Raw genomic sequence first — 7,231 nt, 5'->3', positions numbered from 1 at the left:
TCCTCTCCATAGCTATCGCTTTCGGTATCTTCATCGTCGTCTCCAGTAGACGTTGCAGCGTCGTCGGGAAGGACACCAGCAGCAGCTGGAGCAACTAGAGAATTTGAAACAAGAAAAACTTTTGGTTGTGCCTATACAGCATCAACATCAACTGATGGCTCTGCTGCAGGAGACTTCTCCGGGCTTGCAGCAGCACTACCACCAGTTTCAACAGCAGACTCGGCATGATCTTTCTCCAAAATGATGTATCCAGCTGTCTTGCCCTGCTCAGCATCAGAAACCTCAGCGCCAATGGACGACTGAGGTTCAGTCAGGACCACCCCGTCGGAGTAGCTGGTGCCTGAGACAGACATGTCTGCAACCTTCTCTGGAGGAACACTAACATCATCATTCTACTGCTGCAAAAAGAAATAGAAAGTCATTACAAAGAGCTGACTGAACCTCATGCACAGGGGCCTCAAGTCCGTCTCAGGGGCAACAAGACAAATGGACAAGAAAAATGGTACCTTATTTTCACTGCCATGAACCTCATCAACTATTACGCCACTAGCGGGAGCAGGTTCACCATGATCTTGCGTGTGCGTAGGAAAATTTTGAAATTACTGCATTCCCCAACAGTGGCATCCGAGCCAGGTTTTATGGTTTGATGTTATATGCACGAGTAGAACACAAGTGAGTTGTGGGCGATATAAGTCATACTGCCTACCAGCATGTCATACTTTGGTTCGACGGTATTGTTGGACGAGACGACCCGGACCAACATTACGCGTACGCTTACGCGAGACCGGTTCTCCCGACGTGCTTTGCACATAGGTGGCTTGCAGGCCACAGTCTCTCCAACTTTAGTTGAACCAAGTGTGGCTACGCCCGGTCCTTGCGAAGGTTAAAACGGAGTCAAATTGATAAACTATCATTGTGGTTTTGATGCGTAGGTGAGATTGGTTCTTACTTAAGCCCGTAGCAGCCACGTAAAACTTGCAACAACAAAGTAGAGGACGTCTAACTTGTTTTTGCAGGGCATGTTGTGATGTGATATGGCCAAGACATGATGCTAAATTTTATTGTATGAGATGATCATGTTTTGTAACCGAGTTATCGGCAACTGGCAGGAGCCATATGGTTGTTGCTTTATTGTATGCAATGCAATCGCGATGTAATGCTTTACTTTATTACTAAGCGGTAGTGATAGTCGTGGAAGCATAAGATTGGCGAGACGACAACGATGCTACGATGGAGATCAAGGTGTCACGCCGGTGACGATGGTGATCATGATGGTGCTTCAGAGATGGAGATCACAGGCACAAGATGATGATGGCCATATCATATCACTTATATTGATTGCATGTGATGTTTATCTTTTATGCATCTTATCTTGCTTTGATTGACGGTAGCATTATAAGATGATCTCTCACTAAATTATCAAGAAGTGTTCTCCCTGAGTATGCACCATTGCGAAAGTTCTTCGTGCTGAGACACCACGTGATGATCGGGTGTGATAGGCTCTATGTTCAAATACAATGGGTGCAAAACAGTTGCACGCGCGGAATACTCAGGTTATACTTGACGAGCCAAGCATATACAGATATGGCCTCGGAACACGGGGACCGAAAGGTCGAGCGTGAATCATATAGTAGATATGATCAACATAGTGATGTTCACCAATGAAACTACTCCATCTCACGTGATGATCGGACATGGTTTAGTTGATTTGGATCACGTGATCACTTAGAGGATTAGAGGGATGTCTATCTAAGTGGGAGTTCTTAAGTAATATGATTAATTGAACATAAATTTATCATGAACCTAGTCCCTGATAGTATCTTGCTTGTTTATGTTGATTGTAGATAGATGGCTCGTGCTGTTGTTCTGTTGAATTTTAATGCGTTCCTTGAGAAAGCAAAGTTGAAAGATGATGGTAGCAATTACACGGACTGGGTCCGTAACTTGAGGATTATCCTCATTGCTGCACAGAAGAATTACGTCCTGGAAGCACCGCTGGGTGCCAGGCCTGCTGCTGGAGCAACACCAGATGTTATGAACGTCTGGCAGAGCAAAGCTGATGACTACTCGATAGTTCAGTGTGCCATGCTTTACGGCTTAGAATCGGGACTTCAACGACGTTTTGAACGTCATGGAGCATATGAGATGTTCCATGAGTTGAAGTTAATATTTCAAGCAAATGCCCGGATTGAGAGATATGAAGTCTCCAATAAGTTCTATAGCTGCAAGATGGAGGAGAACAGTTCTGTCAGTGAGCATATACTCAAAATGTCTGGGTATAATAATCACTTGATTCAATTGGGAGTTAATCTTCCAGATGATTGCGTCATTGACAGAATTCTCCAATCACTACCACCAAGCTACAAGAGCTTCGTGATGAACTATAATATGCAAGGGATGAACAAGACTATTCCCGAGATCTTCGCAATGCTGAAAGCTGCGGAGGTAGAAATCAAGAAGGAGCATCAAGTGTTGATGGTCAACAAGACCACTAGTTTCAAGAAAAAAGGCAAAGGGAAGAAGAAGGGGAACTTCAAGAAGAACGGCAAGCAAGTTGCTGCTCAAGAGAAGAAACCCAAGTCTGGACCTAAGCCTGAAACTGAGTGCTTCTACTGCAAGCAGACTGGTCACTGGAAGCGGAACTGCCCCAAGTATTTGGCGGATAAGAAGGATGGCAAGGTGAACAAAGGTATATGTGATATACATGTTATTGATGTGTACCTTACCAATGCTCACAGTAGCACCTGGGTATTTGATACTGGTTCTGTTGCTAATATTTGCAACTCGAAACAGGGACTACGGATTAAGCGAAGATTGGCTAAGGACGAGGTGACGATGCGCGTGGGAAACGGTTCCAAAGTCGATGTGATCGCGGTCGGCACGCTACCTCTACATCTACCTTCGGGATTAGTATTAGACCTAAATAATTGTTATTTGGTGCCAGCGTTGAGCATGAACATTATATCTGGATCTTGTTTAATGCGAGACGGTTATTCATTTAAATCAGAGAATAATGGTTGTTTTATTTATATGAGTAATATCTTTTAGGGTCATGCACCCTTGAAGAGTGGTCTATTCTTATTGAATCTCGAGAGTAGTGATACACATATTCATAATGTTGAAGCCAAAAGATGCAGAGTTGATAATGATAGTGCAACTTATTTGTGGCACTGCCGTTTAGGTCATATCGGTGTAAAGCGCATGAAGAAACTCCATACTGATGGGCTTTTGGAACCACTTGATTATGAATTGCTTGGTACTTGCGAACCGTGCCTCATGGGCAAGATGACTAAAACACCGTTCTCCGGTACTATGGAGAGAGCAACAGATTTGTTGGAAATCATACATACAGATGTAAGTGGTCCGATGAATATTGAAGCTCGTGGCGGATATCGTTATTTTCTCACCTTCACAGATGATTTAAGCAGATACGGGTATATCTACTTAATGAAACATAAGTCTGAAACATTTGAAAAGTTCAAAGAATTTCAGAGTGAAGTGGAAAATCATCGTAACAAGAAAATAAAGTTTCTACGATCTGATCGTGGATGAGAATATTTGAGTTACGAGTTTGGTGTACATTTGAAACAATGCGGAATAGTTTCGCAGCTCATGCCACCTGGAACACCACAGCGTAATAGTGTGTCCGAACGTCGTAATCGTACTTTACTAGATATGGTGCGATCTATGATGTCTCTTACTGATTTACCGCTATCGTTTTGGGGATACGCTCTAGAGACGACCGCATTCACGTTAAATAGGGCACCATCAAAATCCGTTGAGACGACGCCTTATGAACTGTGGTTTGGCAAGAAGCCAAAGTTGTCGTTTCTGAAAGTTTGGGGCTGCGATGCTTATGTGAAAAAGCTTCAACCTGATAAGCTCGAACCCAAATCGGAGAAATGTGTCTTCATAGGATATCCAAAGGAGACTATTGGATACAACTTCTATCACAGATCCGAAGGCAAGACCTTTGCTGCTAAATTCGGAAACTTTCTGGAGAAGGAGTTTCTCTCGAAAGAAGTGAGTGGGAGGAAAGTAGAACTTGATGAGGTAACTGTACCTACTCCCTTATTGGAAAGTAGTGCATCACAGAAAACTGTTTCAGTGACACCTACAACAATTAGAGAGGAAGCTAATGATGATGATCATGAAACTTTAGATCAAGATACTACTGAACCTCGTAGATCAACCAGAGTGAGATCCGCACCAGAGTGGTACGGTAATCCTGTTCTGGAAGTCATGCTACTAGATCATGATGAACCTACGAGCTATGAAGAAGCGATGGTAAGCCCAGATTCCGCAAAATGGCTTGAAGCCATGAAATCTGAGATGGGATCCATGTATGAGAACAAAGTATGGACTTTGGTTGACTTGCCCGTTGATCGGCAAGCAATTGAGAATAAATGGATCTTCAAGAAGAAGACTGACGCTGACGGTAATATTATTGTCTACAAAGCTCGACTTGTCGCGAAAGGTTTTCGGCAAGTTCAAGGGATTGACTACGATGAGACCTTCTCACCCGTAGCGATGCTTAAGTCTGTCCGAATCATGTTAGCAATTGCCGCATTTTATGATTATGAAATTTGGCAGATGGATGTCAAAACTGCATTCCTGAATGGATTTCTGGAAGAAGAGTTGTATATGATGCAACCAGAAGGTTTTGTCGATCCAAAGGGAGCTAACAAAGTGTGCATGCTCCAGCGATCCATTTATGGACTGGTGCAAGCCTCTCGGAGTTGGAATAAACACTTTGATAGTGTGATCAAAGCATTTGGGTTTATACAGACTTTCGAAAAAACCTGTATTTACAAGAAAGTGAGTGGGAGCTCTGTAGCATTTCTGATATTAAATGTGGATGACATATTACTAATTGGAAATGATATAGAATTTCTGGATAGCATAAAGGGATACTTGAATAAAAGTTTTTCAATGAAAGACCTCAGTGAAGCTGCTTACATATTAGGCATAAAGATCTATAGAGATAGATCAAGACGCTTAATTGGACTTTCACAAAGCACATACCTTGACAAGATTTTGAAAAAGTTCAAAATGGATCAAGCAAAGAAAGGGTTCTTGCCTGTGTTACAAGGTGTGAAATTGAGTAAGACTCAAAGCCCGACCACTGCAGAAGATAGAGAGAAAATGAAAGATGTTCCCTATGCTTCAGCCATAGGCTCTATCATGTATGCAATGCTGTGTACCAGACCTGATGTGTGCCTTGCCATAAGTTTAGCAGGGAGGTACCAAAGTAATCCAGGAATGGATCACTGGACAACGGTCAAGAACATCCTGAAATACCTGAAAAGGACTAAGGATATGTTTCTCATATATGGAGGTGACAAAGAGCACATCGTAAAAGGTTACGTTGATGCAAGCTTTGACACTGATCCGGACGATTCTAAATCGCAAACCGGATACGTGTTTACATTAAACGGTGGAGCTGTCAGTTGGTGCAGTTCTAAACAAAGCGTCGTAGCGGGATCTACATGTGAAGCGGAATACATAGCTGCTTCGGAAGCAGCGAATGAAGGAGTCTGGATGAAGGAGTTCATATCCGATCTAGGTGTCACACCTAGTGCATCGGGTCCAATGAAAATCTTTTATGACAATACTGGTGCAATTGCCTTGGCAAAGGAATCCAGATTTCACAAGAGAACCAAGCACATCAAGAGACGCTTCAATTCCATCCGGGATCTAGTCCAGGTGGGAGACATAGAGATTTGCAATATACATACGGATCTGAATGTGGCAGACCTGTTGACTAAGCCTCTTCCACGAGCAAAACATGATCAGCACCAAGACTCCATGGGATTTAGAATCATTACTGTGTAATCTAGATTATTGACTCTAGTGCAAGTGGGAGACTGAAGGAAATATGCCCTAGAGGCAATAATAAAGTTATTATTTATTTCCTTATATCATGATAAATGTTTATTATTCATGCTAGAATTGTATTAACCGGAAACATAATACATGTGTGAATACATAGACAAACAGAGTGTCACTAGTATGCCTCTACTTGACTAGCTCGTTAATCAAAGAAGGTTATGTTTCCTAACCATGAACAAAGAGTTTTTATTTGATTAACGAGGTCAAATCATTAGTTGAATGATCTGATTGACATGACCCATTCCATTAGCTTAGCACCCGATCGTTTAGTATGTTGCTATTGCTTTCTTCATGACTTATACATGTTCCTATGACTATGAGATTATGCAACTCCCGTTTGCCAGAGGAACACTTTGGGTCCTACCAAACGTCACAACATAACTGGGTGATTATAAAGGAGCATTACAGGTGTTTCCAAAGGTACATGTTGAGTTGGCATATTTCGAGATTAGGATTTGTCACTCCGATTGTCGGAGAGGTATCTCTGGGCCCTCTCGGTAATGCACATCACATAAGCCTTGCAAGCATTACAACTAATATGTTAGTTTTGAGATGATGTATTATGGAACGAGTAAAGAGACTTGCCGGTAACGAGATTGAACTAGGTATTGGATACCGACGATCAAATCTCGGGCAAGTAACATACCGATGACAAAAGGAACAACGTATCTTGTTATGCGGTCTAACCGATAAAGATCTTCGTAGAATATGTAGGAACCAATATGGGCATCCAGGTCCCGCTATTGGTTATTGACCGGAGACGTGTCTCGGTCATGTCTACATTGTTCTCGAACCGTAGGGTCCGCACGCTTAAAGTTACGATGACAGTTATTATGAGTTTATGCATTTTGATGTACCGAAGTTAGTTCGGAGTCCCGGATATGATCACGGACATGACGAGGAGTCTCGGAATGGTCGAGACGTAAAGATTGATATATTGGATGACTATATTCGGACACCAGAAGGGTTCCGGAGAAGTTTCGGATAAAACCGGAGTACCGGAGGGGTTACCGGAACCCCCCGGGGGGTTAATGGGCCTTATGGGCCTAATGTAGAGAAGAGGAAGGGGCTGCCAGGGCAGGCCGCGCGCCCCCTCTCCCCCTAGTCCGAATTGGACAAGGAGGGAGGGGCGGCGCCCCCCCCCCCTTTCCTATTCTCCCTCCACCTCTCCTAGTTGGACAAGGAACGGGGAGGGAGTCCTGCTCCCGGTAGGAGTAGGACTCCTCCTGCGCCCTCCTCTAGGCCGGCGCACCACCCCCCCTTGGATCCTTTATATACGGAGGCAGGGGCACCCTAGGAGACACAAGTTGATCTTCGTGATCGTTCCTTAGCCGTGTGC

The sequence above is a fragment of the Triticum urartu genome, chromosome 3 (assembly GCF_003073215.2).
Source record: "Triticum urartu cultivar G1812 chromosome 3, Tu2.1, whole genome shotgun sequence".
Lineage (NCBI taxonomy): Eukaryota > Viridiplantae > Streptophyta > Magnoliopsida > Poales > Poaceae > Triticum > Triticum urartu.
The sequence above is the reverse complement of the archived record's forward strand: the minus strand, read 5'-3'. Positions refer to the sequence as shown.